This window comes from Neomonachus schauinslandi, chromosome 4, assembly GCF_002201575.2.
Source record: "Neomonachus schauinslandi chromosome 4, ASM220157v2, whole genome shotgun sequence".
NCBI lineage: Eukaryota > Metazoa > Chordata > Mammalia > Carnivora > Phocidae > Neomonachus > Neomonachus schauinslandi.
Genome location: NC_058406.1, coordinates 71,483,401 through 71,503,694, shown reverse-complemented (window position 1 = coordinate 71,503,694; position 20,294 = coordinate 71,483,401). Strand labels below are relative to the sequence as shown.

Genomic DNA, 20,294 nt, shown 5'->3' with positions numbered 1-20,294 from the left:
AATCTGCCCCCCCTTCTTTTAAAGATGTTATTTATTTATTTGACAGAGAGAGACACAGCGAGAGAGGTTACACAAGCAGGGGGAGTGGGAGAGGGAGAAGCAGGCTCCCCACTGAGCAGGGAGCCCGATGCGGGGCTCGATCTCAGGACCCTGGGACCATGACCTGAGCTGAAGACAGATGCTTAACGACTGAGCCACCCAGGCACCCCTGCCCCTTGATCCTAGATAAGCTGATGCCATTTTGGGGCCTTTTCCATAAACGAGACACTTGTAAATGATGCTAATGGGTACCTATTAGATATACAAATATTAGAACACTACTGTAAATTATTCTATCAAAGAAAGGCATTTTTATGTAGTTTAAAGGCCTCTAACTTTGCATATTTGTATCATTCCTTCATTGTCTTATGCTTTTTCTCAAAAACAACATGCAAATCAAAATAACTTTAAACATGGACGATCACCCATGGCACTACTGGCAAAACTGAGTAAAAAGCATAAACGCTAAAATTAGGCTTAAAATCTTTTAACTTGGATTTCATTAAGCAGATTTTCATCAGTTTTTGATTCATAACTGATCTATATTTCTTTCAGATTCTTCTCCATACTGTTAGATTACTAATACAGAAAATTATTTTAATCATGTTTATTTACATTAATATATTTATTTGTAAAATGTGCATTGGTAGAATGAATAACCTAAACAAGGTTTAATCATTCTGTTATGAAATGTTAATTATCTTCTACTGAATACTCTTAATTTAAAAAAAAATTTTTTTTTAAGATTTTTATGTAACTCAGTCTTGTCAGTAAACAGGTTTAATCTAATTGTTATAACTCAGAAGCAAAAACCAACTAAACAAAGATTAATTTATCAAATTATATTTATAAATTTATAATATTAGCTCCTCCACTTCATATGATAATTCTAAATTTCAGAATACCTATTTGTTTATAATATGTGTTTTAAAATGTAACACTATTATAGAAGTCTAGCCTTTAGAAAGAAAACCATTAAATCACTCCAACCTTCAAATTGAGAAGAATTATCTGAAATTTTCTGAGAAAGAATGACTTGCAGCTGCAACCCCTCCACCCTCAACATTTTGTATGCATTCACAATTGTTTAAAAGCTACTTCAGCAAGTTAGAATTAGAGAAATGGGCTCCATTAGATAAATTAAGATGTTTGCTTCAGAAAGAGAAGACACAGAAGGCAAATTTATCCTTAAAAGAAAACCTAATTGAGGTTTTGAAGAATCTAACTAGATATTTGTAACCGGGCACAGAATTTTAAACCTGAAAGGCAATTTTAAACCTAAAAGATTAATGTAACTTTGTTTATGAACAGGCTTTTAAGAAAAAATCTCTATAGGTAGATCAAAGTAAAGTTGCTGTATGTCAAGTAAGAAAAGTATACTTAGGATTTTGGAGCACAAAATTTGAAATCAAATTACCCTCGATCCTGGTTGACCTTGTATCAGCTGTATAACTTAAGAGTAAATTATTTAACTTCTCTATGTTTCAACTTCCTGATTTGTAAACACCTCATAAGTTTGTAAATATCAATGTAATATTACACACAAAAAACTTGGAACTGTATTTGGCACACAGACCTCAATATAGGCTAGTAATTTTTAAAAAACTGTTAGATAAAGTAAGGGAAATTTTTTACATTACATAAACACACCGTTGTGGCATTTTTCTAAGGACCAATTAGTTGTCCTCATTTAAAGCTCAACCTTGGATTAACCATACCAACCTGGCAAAATAATTCTCATGAGGGGTAGTTCTAAGAAGCTCCTTTTAACACTTACTCCCACCCTAAATTTTTCAAATAAGATCAATGAACTAATTCTAGGAATTAAAGAGATTTATAAAAACTTGTGTAAATGGTTGTTTGTCACAGCATTACTTATAATATTGAAAAACTAGAAATATAAATGTCTAATAATAGAGGACTGGTTAAAATAATAATCAACACAAATGAGTATCACCACCACGGCTAACAATTTTCATAATGCTTTACTAAGCTCCACGCACCATTCTAAGTGCTTAGCATATATGAATTTATTTAATCCACAACTCTGTAAAGTAGATCATTTTATTTTCTCCATTTTAGAGATGAAATGATAAATATCCTACCCTAAATCAAATGACTAGAGAAAGAACCAAGACTTAAGCCCATGCAGTTCCAGTACCAATGCTCTTAACCATAGGCTATGAAACTAACATTGCAAAAACTCAAAAACTCCGGTTACTATCTTGATTGGGTTGGGCCATATCTTCAGTACAGATGATCCCTGAACAACACAGGGGTTAGGGGTGGTGACCTAACCCCCCCCCACAAACATCTGCATATAACTTAACTATAGTTAAGTCAGCCTAAAACTGGTCAACAGTAGGCTATTTTATCTATTGTAACAGCTGATCAACACATATTTTGTGTATGTGTTATACATTCTTACGATAGAGGAAGAGAAAAGAAAATGTTATTAAGAATATCATATGGGGGTGCCTGGGTAGCTCAGTAGGTTAAACGTCTGCCTTCAGCTCAGGTCATGATCCCAGGGTCCTGGGATCCAGTCCTGCATCGGGCTCCCTGCTCGGCGAGGAGCCCACTTCTCCCTCTCCCTCTGCTGCTCCCCCTGCTTGTGCTTGCTCTCTCTGTCAAATAAATAAATAAAATCTTCAAAAAAAATTTAAAATTAAAAAAAAGAAAATCATATGGAAGAGAAAATGCATATACAGTATTGTACTTATTAGAAAAAAATCTGTTAAGTGGACCCATGCAGTTCAAACCCGTGTTGCTTGAGGGTCAACTATACCTGTGGAGAGCTTTTGTTTTGTTTTTAATCTCTGCTTGCAAAATCTATTCCAAATGTTCACTCAAAGCAAAGAAAGACAGTATACAGATGTTTTTCACAGAACTTTGATATGGCCAATAAAGGTTTTTTTTTTTTTTTTTTTTAATTCATGAGAGACAGAGCAAGAGAGAAAGGCAGAGGGAGAAGCAGGCTCCCAAGGAGCAGGGAGCCCGATGCGGGACTCGATCCCAGGACCCTGGGATCATGACCTGAGCCGAAGGCAAACGCTTTACCATCTGAGCCACCCAGGCGCCCTGGCCAATAAAGGTTTAACAATCTTTTTTTTTTTTGCTTTTTTTTCTTTTTAAAGATTTTTTTTTTTTTTTAATTTATTTGAGACAGAGAGAATGAGAGGGAGGAGGGTCAGAGGGAGAAGCAGACTCCCCGCCGAGCAGGGAGCCCAATGCGGGACTCGATCCCGGGACTCCAGGATCATGACCTGAGCCGAAGGCAGTCGCTTAACCAACTGAGCCACCCAGGCGCCCGGTTTAACAATCTTTAAGTCAATGGCTCTTAATCTTGGCTGAATATTAAAAATCATTTGGACATTTTTAAAACATAGCAATACCCAGGTCCCACCACCAGAGTTCTAGTTTAAGAGTCATCCTTATCATAGTCCAATTAAATCAGAATCTCTGAGAATGGGGCTCAAACATAATTTTTTTTTTTTAATTCCTCAGTAATTCTTGGTGGAGACAAGGTTGAGATCCACGGCTTTCAACAGTAAGAGTCTTGAGGGGAGGAGATATTTTCATGAGTTTTCAGCAGTTCTTATCAACAATCAAGAATCCTATTAGCAAACATTAGATAAAGGAAACAATGGCCAAAAACAAAAACAAAAAAAAACAAAACAAAAACACCTCTGGAATCAAGAATCAGAACTAACCAAGGCCATGAGATTAAAAGTAACAAAAAGGAGGAAGGTCCATGAAGCAACTACTTCCAAAATCAGTGATCAGTGCTCTATCCTGTGGATAAGAGCAAGCTAAGATGCCAGGGTTCCTTTTTGGGATACTGGATAACTACTGGGAGGAATGTAAAAGTGGAATGCCCTTCAGCCTGACATAAGAAAAACTTAAATTATGTGAAAGAAAGCTTTAGAATAGGAGGCAGTGCTTTGGGCTAGGACTCTAAAGGTCCACACTTGAGGAGCAACCGTGTGAATCGAAATAAAACAGCCCTTATGCAACCTGCAGCAAGCACCCTCGCTTTAAGTCATCTCCCCAGCCTAGAAAATCTCAAGTCCCCAAACTGAAGGTGATTCTGATTGCTAGTACTCTCAAGGTACCTGACCCAGGTAAACACAGGAAAATCCTCCCTTGAGGAAAGTAACAATGTCCAAGGCTTCAAATTATCTCTGTAAATAATTTCTTAAGTACAAAGCCCAACATATAATCAAAGGAGATGAGACCACTCTCTAAGAACCAATAGGGAATGAAAATAAGCGCCAAAACAGCCTACCAGGACTCCAGATATTGAAACTGTCATTGATTATGAACCAACTACGCTTATGCTCAAGGAGTTTTTTAAAAAGAGTAGTAGAAAAACTTGGCAGGGAACTCTAAAAAGCAACTAATCAGATCTCAAAAAGAAACAACCAAAAATTCTACAGTGGAAAAACACAGTAACTAAAGAAGTCAACAGATGAGTAGAGAAGCAAATTAGATACATCTGAAGAGCTTTACTGAACTAAAAGGTCAGTAGAAACTATGCTGAAAGAAGCAGAGAAAGGGAGAGAGAAAGTAACAGAAAGTACAGAAAAGATACAGAGAAAACAATGAGTTATTCTAATATACATTTAAGAGGAGTTCAGAGGAATGAAAAGAAAATATGTGGCAGAGACAATATATGAAGAGATAATGGCTATGTATACTCCAAAAGTAGTAAGAAATCAGTCCACATATCCTAGGAGCCCAATAAATAGAAAGCAAAATAAAGACCTACATTTAAGAAAACAAAATAAAAGATTTTCTTCAGGTAAAGGAAAAAATATACCAGAAGTAGTAAAAACAGAAAGAAAGACCAAATAAAAACAGACAGTACTGGGGCATCTATGAAATGAAAAGAAATCAGACTGGGGTATATGAATGCAGAAAAGGAAGAGAGGAAAAGAAGGGGAGGGAGGGGAGATTAGGGGTAAGTAGAGAAATCTGTATCATTTCCAGAAATGAAAAAAATCTTAAGTCCCATCATCTTGGTTCAAGACAATTACATAGTAAAGAAAAAAGAATTAAAAATCCCAAATTAAACCAAACCCCCCAAAACACATAAGATACGGTATGAGGATCTATGGTCCATTAACTCTTCACTCTCAACCCTAGCACCATGTTTTTGATAAAAATCTGAAAACAAACATAATTCATCTTCAAAGAAAAAGTTCATCTGGAAACTTGCTGTTTAGATCTTAAAACACATTTTACCAAAGAAGTTATAAATGATGAATAGATCAGATTCCTAGACGACTCCGTAAGAACACCCTTCACATGAGAATTATAGGCTGCAATGACAATGACATAGTCTTTTTTTTTTTTTTAAAGTCTAAGAGAAAATGTTTGAGAGTTTCAGTGTCAGGAAACCTTTTCCTCAGTTGCCAGGTACCAAGACAGTATTTTTTCTCCTTTTCCTTATCCCACATGCTTATATAGCATCAGAAACCCTACACCTGGTCTAGGGAACAGGGGTAGAATATGTAGGTACTGGTAGTACCCAGAAAGTGCTTGCCCTACTTTTGGAGTAAGACATTGTTAAGCAGTTGGAGAACAGAAGTCTATAATCAGGAAGGGGAGTGAAATGATGAGGTCATGGGATAAATGAGAAGGAAAAGTTGAAAAAATAAGTTTTATGGTTTTTCCAAAAAGAAGTGAGAAATACATGTTCCTACCTAAAGGATACACATATCAAAAAAAAAAAAATCATGTATTTGGAACAATCTTACTTACATGGAATTAAAACAAAGAAGAATTTGATGAAAGTGTCTTTATCCCATTCTTCCAGCAAAAAATCCAATTTTCTACACTACTCAGTGGTACTAATGATTTCATATTCCTGTCTCAACATAAATAATAGAGAATAAAATTAGTTTATAACTCTTATTTTCAACAGGGTTGAAATTAAATTTCCAAATATATGATTTTTAACATCTTAGATCTTAAAATCTAGCAGCATGAAGTTTGTTTTTTAAGCAAACCAAACATACTTAAACAGTGCACAGAAATAAAGGTTAGAGGAACCAAAAGATTAAAGAGATAAGTAATCCAAAGGTAACCTAAGCCAAAACCATACAAACATCCATTACATTTTTGCCAGGACTTCAAAAACATTGCTACCAAATACATATATATGCTTTGGATATCAAGAAAAGCCTATATCTGAATAAATAAATCTCCAGAGAAAGAAATACAGTGAAGTGGCCACCTATTAGTGAATTAGATCCTAAAACTTGTTCAAAGACTACATAAAGAACTATAATTATATTGATAAACTTAGCAAGTATCTCAAGTGTTAGCTGCTTTTGTATTGTGTTCCCAAGATTCCTAATGGTTTAAAAAAAAAAAAAATCAAGAGAATCAATTAGATAAATTCTCAGTAATATGTTCTAACAAATAAGGCAATATAATTTACTACACTCTTCCTTTCATAAAAACAATAAAGGTCCTTGTTGAAATAACTCTCTTGTACCTTAAAGTGCTGATCTTAAATCCCTAAAGAATGGAATACATTCTATTATTTTTTAAAATAATCCAAATTAAAGTTTAGTAAGAGAGATTTATACCATGGGTTAAAATGTAAAAAACAAAAGCAGTACCAACAGTTAACGGACAGAAGGTATTACTTAAAAGATGATTACAAATGTATTTAATAATAAATTTTATTTAAGAAGTTCATTATAAAGATACACTTCCCATCAGGTTTCTAATCCAACTGAGAAATAATATTAGTAAGAATTTTCCCCCTATACTCATTAGTATGAATATCTCCCAGTGGCTAAATCCAGGCAGAAGCCTATGGGATCAGCCCCTGAGATAGAAGTGAAAATTCACAAATGAATCTAAAAGCTAAAAGGCAAATAATGACACAAAATACACGCAAAAATCTTTTCTGGTATTAGTAGATATCATACAGACCTTATATTTTATCACTTATTCATATCATATCCTTGTTTAAACTACACCTTTTCCTAAAGAGGGTAGAAAAATAATCCTATATTCCTCACTTTAATGCTATTTTTAAAAATTCATTATGATATCTAAAAATCTAAGGATTATTTCCAAGTAGTTCAAGCCCTACAGTATTTCAAGGGTCATCTACCCAAGTAGTTAGATTTTAATCACCGGCTGGATATTTTAATCACCTAAGGAGTTAAAAAACTAAACAAAACAAAAATGCCCAACCCCCCCCCAAACTTGCGCCCAGACCAATTAGATTAGAATCTCCAAAAGTGGAGCCCAGGCACTGGCAGTTTCTTTAAAACTTCCCAAAGTGATTTTAATGTACAGCTAGGCTTGAGAACCACTAGTCCATACAAGATAGTGCTAAAATTCTAAGGATTAAAACTAAAATTTTACACTCAATGGCACCCTAAAGTCACAGCCAGAAGAGGGCAGCAAGGAGCTATTATGGAAAGTCACACATGGAAAAAAGGTACTAAGAAGCTGTCCTCAGGGAAAGACCCCATGGAAATTCAAGTGCTCTGGGAGAAATGCCACACCTCAACTGGGAACTAAGGAATGGTAAGGAACCAAGAGATAAGCTAGCAAACAGGAGTTGAAGGAACGAGAGAGAGGAGAGAGAGGGAGAGAGAGAGAGAAAGAGAGAGAGAGAGAGAGAGAGAGGAAATGTCAGAGAAGTGTCTGACACAGAAAAGACCACTTAATGGATGGAGAGTTTAAGTTATAGATTCACTAGCAAGCAGAAGGTAATTCTCCAAAATAAGAAGACAGAGGCTAGAAGAGTTTCTTGAAACCTCCATCTTCAACAATAACAGTCCCAGATGAACTAGAAAAATAGTGTGACTCTTGAGAGGTGGTTTTGGAACTCACAAAAGTAGAATAACTTAGGCATAAAGCAGGTAGCTTTAAAAAAATCTTGGACAACATATATAAAGAATAGGAGATGTCGGAGTATTCCATAATAAAGAACATATACTCATTTTAAAATAGAAACTACAGAACCTTTAGCAATGAGTATTAAGACTTCATATCCCTCTTCCCCTATAGGATGCTTGAAAAAAAAATTGATGTTCCAATTCAGACACTTACCTACAATTATTTATAACCTGTATCTATTTTGGCAAAAAACAAAACAAAAAAAAAACAAAAAAAAACCTCTTACTTTACAAACTAATCCTTCTTTTCCTTGGCCATTAGGAAACTCAGAGCTTTTAAGAACCTTTTTTTTCTGAGTCTTTGAAGGTTGCATGTTATGGCATACATTTTTGTGTATTAACATTATCCTTAGAACTATTATCTTCCTTGTGCTCATTTTCCAGTCATCCTGATTTCCTTAGCTACTTACTCTATCTTACTGTATCAGTGAAAAATGAATACAATCCTTTTTGAAATGAGATTGAGATTAAAGGAATCAATTAAAATATGATCCAGACTCATCTAACCTTTGCTCTTGGATCACTTAGTACTTTATAAGCCCTATTAGGAATACTACAAATACATGATACTCAAAAGGAGTCCAGGTGTGAGTTTACCAGTACAAATCCATCTTGACGATCAGAAAAATTGCCCGAAGCATATGGGAGATTGTCATTCTTTATAAATGAAGACAATAGATCTATTACTACCAATATCCCTGCCTACTAAAAACAATAAATTGAACTAAAGAATTATGCCCTTAGCATCCAAAGGCTGGCACTGAACTGTTACTTGTTCATTATTTTAAAAATACAAATAAAATTACTGAAGAGTATTTTGAAAGGTATTTTAGCTTTAAGATTTAAATTTTTAACAATTTTTCTCACTTTCTGACAAAAAATGAGACAGGCATTCAAAATTTCTTTGGACTCTTTGTTTTTAAGCTAAAACTTCAGCCTCTACCTTTTATTCAAAAATAAATACAGCAAAAACCACTTGTTCCTACACCGCCATCATTAGCCAGGGGCTGGGGAGCAGAGGAGAATCATAACCTTGGAAGAAAAGTCAATTATCAGATTTTCACTTGTAATCACAAATACTTAGCTGACCACAGCCTCCAGGTGAGCTTAATATCCTAACCAATCATCTGTGTGCAAATTTCATATTTTATAATTTTATTAATCTATATTATCTTAAAATTACTTCATGGGTAGCTTCAACTCTATGCTGTGGCTCTTTAAAATGTGTACTGTTCATTTACTGCTTTTATAATGACACAGTAAAATTCCACATGCTGAATTATGTTTACATTTCTTGGGATTAAGGACCATGCTTAATTCATCTTTGTACCTCTCAACATTTAGCACAATGCTACTGATGACAGTAAATATGGTCCCAGTGAGATCTTTTTCCTTCTCTTACTTTTTCATTATTACATTTATATCTTACATACATTATATACTGTATAAAACTAAATGTACAGAATAATTATAGCAGAATTATTAATAATTCCCAAAAGGTGGAAACCCAAATGTCCCTCAATGGATAAATAAATGAACAAGTCATGGTATATACATATAACGGAATTATTATTCAGTCATAAAAAGGAATGAAGTGCTGATACATGCCACAACTTGGATGACTCTTAAAAACATTGTGCTAAGTGAAAGAAGTCAGACAAAAAGGTCACATACTGTATGATTTTTTCACATAACATATTCAGTATCGGCAAATCCATGGAGACAAAAATCAGATTCAAGATTATAAGGGGATTGGAGGACAGACATTACTGGACTTCCAGATAAAGCTACAGTAATCAAGACAGTGTAGTATTGGTGAAAGAACAGACAAGGTCAATGAAACAAAAGAGCCCAGAAATAGACCCACATAAATACAGTCAACTGATCTTTGATAAAGGAGCAACAATGGGAAAAGCAGTTTTTTCAACAAATGGTGCTGGAACAATAGGATATTCTCATGCAAAAAAAAAAGTTTAAACATAGATCTTACATCTTTTACAAAAATTACCTTAAAGTTGATGAGAGACCTAAATGTAAAACACAAACCTATAAAACTCAGGGTGCCTGGCTGGCTCAGTCAGAAGAGCATGCACTCCTGATCTTGGGCCCATGAGTTCAAGCCCCACCTTGGGTGCAGAGATTATTTGAATAAATAAAACTTACACACACACACACAAAACTATAAAGCTTCTAGAAGAAAACACAGGAGAAAATCTAGATGACCATGAGTTTGGAGATGACTTTTTAGACACATTTCAATGTTAAATATAATTCATTTTTATTGTCCAAAGATTCAGGGATGAGGAGTCTTAATCTACAGTTTCTGAATATATTCCCTAATTCCTTAAATTCAACTAGCAAGGATCTGTATGAAACTAGTAAGACAATGATACTCAAAGTCTAAACAGAGAAAATCTTGAAGCAATATAAACCTTTCTAAATGCAGGATAATTTACAATGGAGATGTATCAAGCACCATAGAGGAAGGTGGTATTTTTTTCCTGGTGGGGAAATCTTTTTGGTGGAACCCTATAAAGAAGCCAATCCTTTCTACAGAGACTGTAGGTTTTCCTGTAAGAAAATCACAAGTCAAGACAGCAGAGCAAAAAGTCAGATCTTACAAACTGGAAGTAAAGGCATCACAAGGAGATAACCTGAAGGAAAAAAAAAAAAGTTCCTTCTACTATTAGTTCCTTTTGGATAGGTTCACATTGCCCAAAACCAGATTTTCACGGGAGTACTACTGATATTTTTCTGTAACCACGGTGGACAACTGGGAATACTGTTTGAAACTATCTTCCAGGTAGAAGTATCTAGGCCATGCTATGTTTTAAAGAATTTTAAGGACTTGACTGATTCCTTTTCAGCACTGTATCATAGAATTATTCCTTCAGAAAAATCCTGGCTTTACCTGCAGGTTCTCTATTGGCCTACTTTCCTCTGAATGTGGGACAACCTTGGATTCAAAAAGAAATGTTTTTAAATCCTGAATTTTCAGAAAAGGAAATTGTGAGATAATACAAAATATATACTGGTCTCTGCCCCTAGTTCCTGGCACAGAGCTCCTAAATCCCTTATAATTTCCTGGGTGATAAAAGTGTCTTTTGTTCTAATGAGGTAGCTATTGGTGGGCTGCTGGATAAAGTACAGGTGTAACTGGGCGTGTGACTGTCCTCTGAAGGCAGCGGGGGCATTTTTGTGGGACTGCCCTTAACCTGTGGGATTTGATGCTATCTCCAGGCAGATAAGTGTCAGAATTGAGTTACATTGTAGGAGATTCAGCTGGTGTCACAGAGACTTTCCTGTTGTGGGGAAAAAAAACCCCACACATTTGGTGACCAAAAATATGAATTCCATGTAAGTAGTAAAGACGACTCAGAAGGAAGAAAGACCTAGTAGGGAAGAACTGAGTTTTTTCTCTACACAGAAGGTGGAAAAGTGAGTTTTTCCTTTACATAAACTATCACTCGCATGTTTATTCCTTAAAGCAATACACACCTAGCTGATAACCCAAAATAACTGTCATTCAAGCCCTTTCCTTACCCAGTTCTTATCAACAAAGAGATTTAAAGAAATTATATATATGTATTACACATGGATATGTATACATATACATAATTTATAAATGTGTGTGTATATACATATATAGAGAACGAGAGAAAGAACTTTTATCTGAAGGATATACAGATGAATCATTTCTTGATATACTCTAGGTTTTATTTTTAGATAAAGACTTTTTTTTTTTAAAGATTTTATTTATTCGTTTGAGACACAAAGAAAGAGAGAGAGAGAGCATTAGCAGGGGAAGAGGCAGAGGGAGAGGGAGAAGCAGGCTCCCCGCTGAGCCAGGAGCCCGATGTGGGGCTCAATCCCAGGACGCTGGGATCATGACCTGAGCTAAAGGCAGACACTTAACCACTGAGCCACCCAGGTGCCCCAGGACTACTTATTTAGATTCCCCACCTCCCACCTCCAATAAAAATTACACCTCGGCATCATGACCTCAGCTTTCACTTAGGACACTGTAAAAAAAAAAAAAAAAAAAAACAGCTTTGTGAAACCCACCACATCATTCAGTACTCCCTACATGAAGCCCCATTCAAGAACTTTCTTTCAGAAATATGCACTAGGAAAGTTTTTACCCCCTCCAAGGAACTAGTGTGTTTTTTGACTTTAGACGAGAAGAAAACTCTCAGAACCAAATTCTCAGATCAAATATATCAATCTGTACACTTAGATTTACACACTGTAAATTATAACTCAAAAAAATTTTTTTCACGTCAAACTAAGAAATGATTAAGGACTCTAAGACAGCATGTGTGTCCTAATTGTTCCTGTAGTCTTGACTTTCTAATTTATATTTTACCCGATCCTAAAACTTGATTCCTTTTCCATCTATTTTATTTTCCACTGATACAGAGGTAAGCTGGAAAGGTCATACAACATACATGAGAAGAAAGCAGAACAGACTGGAGCTGTGACAGCCAATCCTGACCAGTGAATTATCCATCTCCTAGAGAAGAGGAATAAAATTCATACTGAGTGCTTACAGCATACAGGCTATTTATAATTAGTTGAATAGTGTATAATTAAACAATTTGATGAATCTATTAACATGCATTAAATCTATTAACATGTTATTCTCAAATAAATCTTTTTATCTTAAAATCCAAATTCAAGAATCTCAAGCAGGTATTATTTATAATAAATATCTGAATCGAAGTGGGCAATGCTAAAAAGTTGAGACACCGACAGCATGTTAGCAGTAAGTGCTATTAAGAGAATTTATATGCAGATGGCACCTGGGTAGCTCAGTCAATTAAGCGACCAACTCTTGATTTCAGCTCTGGTCATGATCTCAGGGTTGTGAAATCTAGGCCTGTATCAGGCTCCACACTGAGCACAGTGTCTGCTTGGGATGCTCTCTCTCTCTCTCCCTTCCTCACCCCGTGCCCCCCTCTCTAAATTAATTAATTAAATTAAATTTTTAAAGACAGGATTTATATGCAAATACTTTTCATATGCATTCCAATTTGCCATAAAAGGAAAGACCAAATCTGACTAATCTACTGTCAATAAATTACAGCTGAAATAAATATTGAACCATAAACCACTGGGGTGCCTGGCTGGCGCAGTTGATGCAGCATGCAACTCTTGATCTCAGGGTTGTGGGTGTGAGCCCCACGCTGGAGGGAGAAATTACTTAAAACTAAAATCTTAAAAAAAAAAAAAACCATATAAACTACTAAAAAATGCTTTAACTTATGTTGTTTCCTTGCCTAAAATGCCTATCTTCCTATTACGTGGCTGAACCAACTTACAACTCCTGATCAGGAGGTTCAGCTCAATACCACCTTCCACTTATCATTTGCATGTTGCACCTTTTCTCTTTCAAAGGCTATATAAACTTGACAAATCTATTCCACTGTAATCATACAGCAGGAAAGATGGGGGGGCGCATTTCCTGGAATTGTCTGCAAAGTAAACAAAACAAGAAGACTTCTCTCTTACTCCGACTTATTATTTTGAGAAAATTCAAACCTACAATAAGTTGTAAGAAAGTACAATGAAGAAGACCTTTATACATCCTCCATCCATCCGATCATTAAGTTTTAATGGGGGCAAAACTGGTTCTTGAGGATTAAAAAATCTGACATTACAAGAAGGTTGTGAAACCCAGACTGACCAATTGTTAACATTCTGCCACATTTGCTTTCTCTCTTTATACACACACACACACACACACACACACACGCATGCACTTTTTTATGGTTGAACCATTTTAAAGTTACCTGCAGCATCATGACATTTTACTCCTAAATATGTCAATATATATCCTCAGAACATGAGTATTTTCCTCTAAAATCAATATAATTATCACACCCAGGAAAATCCATGATGATCATTGATCCATGATTTATTATCCATTCCCAAATTTCTCTCATCACTCCAAAAATGTCCTTTATATCTGTTTAACCTCCAATCCAAGACCCAATGAAGGATCTAGCACACAGTTAATTGCCATGTCTTTGTAGTCTCCTTTAATTTTCCTGTATTTCTGAAGAGTGTAAGCCAATTTTTTGTAGATCTCCTATTTGTATTTGATGTTTTTTCATTAAATTATAATTTTAAAAAAGATAGCATAAGTACTCCGTAAGTGAAGTTGCATTCCTCTTGGTGCATCACATCAATAAACATTTAATATCAGTTCATCCTATAATGTTAAGTTTGATAACCTATATAAAAACTACTAAGAGGGACGCCTGGGTGGCTCAGTCGGTTGGGCGTCTGCCTTCAGCTCAGGTCATGATCCCAGGGTCCTGGGATCGAGTCCCGCATCGGGCTCCCTGCTCCGCGGGGAGCCTGCTTCTCCCTCTGCCTCTCTCTCTCTATCTCTCATGAATAAATAAATAAAATCTTTAAAAAAAAAAAAAAAAAAAAAAAAAAAACTACTAAGATTTCTCCATATCCTGTCCCATTAATCCTTCCACCCAATGATTTCAGCATCTCATCATAATCAAATATTTCTGTGGTGCTTATTCTACTTACAGATTTTTCTATTTCTGTAATTCTTTCTACATTTAGTAGTTAGTTTAAAAAAAGAGCAATGGCCACTTTCCAACTATTGACCTAAAGGGCCTGTGTTCTGACAGCCAAGGGGAAGTTAAATGAAGTGATTTTGGGGTCTCCTTTAGAGCATCTCTGCATCTTACTACCTTTTATATGGGATTCTGTTTAAAATTTCATGATATTAAAGGGTTCTACTAGTTGGGAGAAAAATACCAAAACACTAGCTTATAAATAGCACCATCCAATTCAACTTTCTGCAGTGATGCAAATGTTCTACACCATCAACAGCGGCTACTGGCCAGATGCAACCATTGAGCACTTGAAATGTGGCTGGTAGGACCAAGGAACAGAATTTTTAATTTAAATTTAAATAACCACATGTGGCTTAGTGGTACTGTATTGAACAACACAGGCTCAGAGAATCTCCACTTTAAAATCTGTATCATCATTTTCTGGGATAGCTTACCACTTAAATGCAGATATACGTAACATAAAAAAAGCAGCTTTAAAAAATAATAATATGGTAAGAGGAGTAATAACTATCATTTCAGAACTTTCTAAATGCCACGTTTTACATAAGGTGCTTTACAGGTATTCTCATTTAATCCTCACTATGACCTTCTAATCAAGAGTACACCATTTTGGAAAAAAAAAAAAAAAGGGTATACCATCTTGAGAAATGTTTCATAATGAAATTACCCATGTAATTAGAGCACAGTTCTCTTTAACAAAATGCATTTACAAAGTCTAGGGTCCGTTAAACTGTTAATTGGATATGTATTTTAATATGCTAAAAATTTTAATACAAAAGTAAAAGCATTAGTTGGAGGAAATCAACTCTAATTGCTAGACTATTTAAAAAATTAACAACACCTTTACTATTCTGATGTTAAAAAATGGCAGAGGGGAAACTTTATTTAATTTCTAATGTCATAATAGCTTAAGAATATGGACCATATTGTGCCTGGAGGAAGTGGTAAGTTTTTCAAATGTAAAATAAACCCATGATTCCAGTCAACAAGCAAAGAGAGAGGTCTGGTTAAATAAAGCTATTGTGAAAATTTCATTACTGACAGAGAAATGAAAACTATGCTTTAAACGGCAAGATCACAAGCGGTCTCCTTCCAACAGATGCCTTTTATACCTATAAGGTATGTAGTGAAATATTTCCCCTGTCCTCTTCCCCCCCTCAAAAAAGAGATTTGAAAAGTCTGCCTGGAAGGTTTCATATATGATAAACACAACCACAGAGATCCATAAAATCAGAACTTCAGTCCCTGGAGTACAATTTGCAAAAACCTCAACAGTTTACATTTGTAACTTTAGCTTAACAGTTTACTATCAGTATCATGAAGTACTCACAATTCTACATTCTTTCTCTCTTCTGGACCTTCAACATATATTGCTCTTCTTCTTGGGACAGCCTTTGCTGTCTTCTCCAAACTCTGTCTATATGCTGTTCACTCTCCCAGGAATACGCTTTTAACCTTTAGCTTACCCTCTCTCCTTCCCTCAATTTGCATAGATTGGTATGGGGGGATGGAATAAAAATTAAAATGTCTGGCATATATCAACTCTGAATAAAGGGCAATCTTTCCTAGCTCTACATACAGCTAGCACACAGTACCTAGTCCATGACAGGGACACTCTAAGCATCTGCTGAAATAAAACAACACAGAGGAAAAATGTTTTGGGGTAAAAAAAGGGAAGGGAATTAAAGGGATAGGATATGTTCTTTCAGCATACAAGAATTTGAATATCTTAAGAGAAAATTCAGTTAAACAGAACACCCTTCAGTAAACAGAACATCCTTCAACAAAACTAAGTAAGTTAATTTTCATGTTACTATACTTGCAGGGGTATGTAATATGCAAACAGAAGTTTTTTCTCGAAAAAAGTGCGCAGAGATCAGTGTCAGAGACTCCTGACACCCTGTTTATTTTTTAACATATTTCATTCAGATTGAGAATAAACAATGGCCTAGTTTGTCTAAAATGATATGATGCCTATTGGGAGACAGTTTTCCACTGGTCTATCACATTTCTGCACGCTCTGTGAGCAGTGCAGTGATTGCTCTTTGGTCCAGACTGCTTTTTCAAAGGTGGCTGTAAAGCCTTGGGAGATGGGGACAATGTCTCCTTCTGGAGCAAAAATTTGGGCCCCCTCAACCCAGGACTGCTCTCCAGTAACTCTCACTGGGTGTGCAGTTGTCATCCAGCCCACTTCATGGGGCTTCCTAGCCCATCATACACTAAGTGGCACTCAGGAAACTGGTACAAAATGCCGAATACTCAAGGCTTCTTACCAGCATCCATGAAACTATGGCAGTCTAATTTACTGGTTAAAATAAAATTTCAGAATTTACATATCCATAAAAGTAATCACGTGGAAGAATCAGAGGTCTCACAAATCTTATTTTTTTACTTATCATTTTTCAGAACATATATGGATATCTTTTGTGAACCCTGGAAAGGATAACTTTATGGTATCCATTGGCAATACAGTCATTAGGTTATTAAGCTACATGTTTTCAGACACCTATTTACAAAACACAAGAATATTTTGCATGCTTTATAGACACAGGGCCTATGCTTCCTGATTAAAGATGCTCTTAATATGATGGGCTCTTTTGCCAAGTGGTTTTCAAAGAGGAGTCAGTATATGTATTTTGTGAAAGATTCCCAGAAGATTCTAACATACAACCACATATATCTCATCCAGCTAAGCCCATCGCTCTAGGAGTCCCGCCTCATAACCACTAAGAGACTGACAGTTACGGTAGTGGTCTACATATATTAAGAGGGCAGCTGCACTAGGGTAGTGCCGTTTGGTGAAAAGAGTTCTAGCTCTAACAGCCTTAAGTAGCTGCAGCCACATCATCTAATTCCTTGTTTCATCCGCCTTACCTGTACGGGAAGACTTTAGTGGACACTTACTAAGATCCCTTCAACTCCAAAGTTCTCTAATTCTCATGCTATCAGTTACTAAAATTGCTGTGGTTCAATGGAAGATATTCACCTACTACAACAATAATAAAAGTACTTCTGTATTCCTTTAAAATACAAAGAATGCCACTTCTGGGGTAGAAATAAATTAAACATGTATGAATCAGCTTCTAAATTCAAGGAGCCAAAAGGTAAGTAGCCACATTATTAGTAAAACCAGACGCTTTCTGGTCCAGACCTAAACTGTCAAATACTTAGAGTGATGAGCGTCTCTATGAACATACCGGATGGAGCATCTGTCCCAGAGACCTCTATTATTTTAAAGAGCCTTGGATATCGAGAAGTTATTTTGTTATCCAAAATAAACACAGTCTTCTTTTGGGGGCCATGAGTTCATGATCCTGTACTAGCGGATTTATATTTGAAGTTCTTTCAGAAGAACACAGTTTTGGCACATTAATAATCACGGCTCCTCACTCAGTCCAGTAGGGCAGTAATTGCCTAGTCTATGAGAACAAAGTTCAAGACCGTTGCAAATTTCTTGTATAAAATCTACAGGTCAGTACAAAGCAATTTTAATTAGCTAGAGAGGCCTATGATGGCCACATATCTTAAGAGAGATGTGGATTCAAATCTAATTTAGCTCTTTGAGTCTTAGCAACCTATTTTAACCTCTCTAAGCCCCAGTTTCTTCAGAGGATATTATGAGCTACATAGGAAGGCTGTTTGTAAAAATTAAATGAGATTATTTCATAAAGGGCTTAACAGACTTGGATACATAGTAGGTGGTCAATAACTGATAGATAATATTACTAAATGACCTGGAATTCACTGAGTTCCATGATCTTTTACCTATCTTCCCAATGGTATCCCCTCCTATAAGCTAAAAATACTGTACATTTTTACTATACCATATCACATCTCATGTATTGAATATACTGTATGTGCCTCCATTTTCATACCTTTTTTTTCCATTTTCATACCTTTGATCATGCTATACTCTCTGCCTGAATTTTCCCTGTCAAATTCTTATCCACTCTTAAAATCCTTGATCAAATTCCATTCTCCTTCAAAGGAACTTCAAATACCTACTCCTTTCAGAAAGTCAGTCAGAATGCTGGTGCTTGCAGCTGGTGCTCAAAGGGAAACAAATTATTAATCCCCAAGAAAATTTAGAAGGCTCTAAGAGATAACAGGTGCTGGCTTTGTAGAAGGAAGAAACTAGCAGCCTGAATATTAGAAATAAGCCAAAGGAATAGATCACTTTGAAGCTAAACTTACAGCAAAAGTGGAGCAAAGATAGCAGAATGTCCAGTATACACAGGAGTTGCTTCATGAATATTTGAGTTAATGAACATAAGGGGAAAAGCCTGGAAAATTAAAAATTTTATTTTTCACACTTCTATGAAGATTCAGGAACTAGGATACATATGTTAGAGAAAAAGGCCCACTACAGCCTTTAAGCAAATATGCTTTCCACTATTAAAACAAAAAACAAAAAACCCTAAATATCAAGATACCACTGAGAAAAATGTCAATTTTAACTAATGCTTCATTTTTCAATCCCTGAGGTCAAAAAATTTTATGTCATTTTGACACAACATTTTCTGATTATACTCAAATTTACTTCCCATTCTAGCTCAAAAGTCAAATCCTCAAAAGCAGCTACCTGTCCTCAAAACTTTGTTCAGGCTTCCTATCTACTCTCGCAGACATCTTCCAGTATCAAATAAATTTTTTCATAATTTTTTAGTATTTTCCTAAGACCAACCAATAGCCTCTTTTCACAATGTATGATCTCCAAAGGAAATGCACAATACAATAAATCTTTCGAAGTGACTTCTGAAATCCTTTGTAAGAAGACGTCAGAAATAAAAATTTGAATTAAAACTTTTTCTTTTTGGGACCAGGTTCTCCCACTTGCCCAGATCCTGATCAATACAAGATTAGAGTAAATTTACTCTTCTTTCTTCAACAAGAACTCAAAGTTTTTGCATCATAAAAAGTTAGATACAAAGCTCAGTATCAAACATTTAAGCCTTATTAATACTCAATGATTCCTTTGTAATATTAATACTAAGACTTCACACTAAGTACAAAGTTCTCAATTTCTAGGATCCTTTTAGTTAAATCAATCTGATCTAAAATCAGTACTTTTTGTTCAAAATTTATTAATATTCCTTCAACAAGCCTTTAATATGACATTCTAACATTTAATTTTAGATTAAATCTAAAGGTCATCATAGTATTTGAAAGCTGGAAGAAACCTCAAACATCTCATGCTTGTTATGAAATGAAAACCTTATAGTAAGCCTAGAAGAAAAGAACAGAGTCCCAAGAAGTTTGGTAACTGACTATACATAAAGGGAAGAAGAGTCAAGGATCACTCCTGGTTTTCAAGTCTAAGAAATATGGAAATATTAAGGAATCACTAACCAAAGCAGAGTTCAAAAGGAAAACTAACTGGGGGCAGGAAGAGTAGAATGCAAAAAAGGTTGTTTTGTTGTTTTAAATAAATGGAGTATGACTCTAACCTTACCTTATCAATGAAGGGAAGCATATTTCTTCATAGAGGGACGGATGGGGGCAGGGGGGTGGAGGAGAAGAGGCCATTCATTGCCTCAGCTTGAAGCAGGAAATCTGTCTCTAACACATACATGGATCCTTTTTCATTTAGGTAAATTTACTAATACTGTATTACTAATTTACTAATACTGTAAATTAGTAAATTTACTAATACTGTAATTTACTAATAGGTAAATTAGTGCCCCAGGAAAAGTCCTCCAAAAAGTTGATTTTCTTAGAAATA

The 20,294-nt window shown here is 35.4% G+C and overlaps 1 protein-coding gene across 2 annotated transcripts in view; it reads right to left on the bottom strand.

Annotated features, from left to right (window-relative positions):
• HS2ST1 (heparan sulfate 2-O-sulfotransferase 1) overlaps window positions 1-20,294 on the bottom strand; it is a 167,615-nt gene that overhangs the window by 126,434 nt on the left and 20,887 nt on the right. The gene's annotated exons all lie outside the window — the stretch shown is intronic.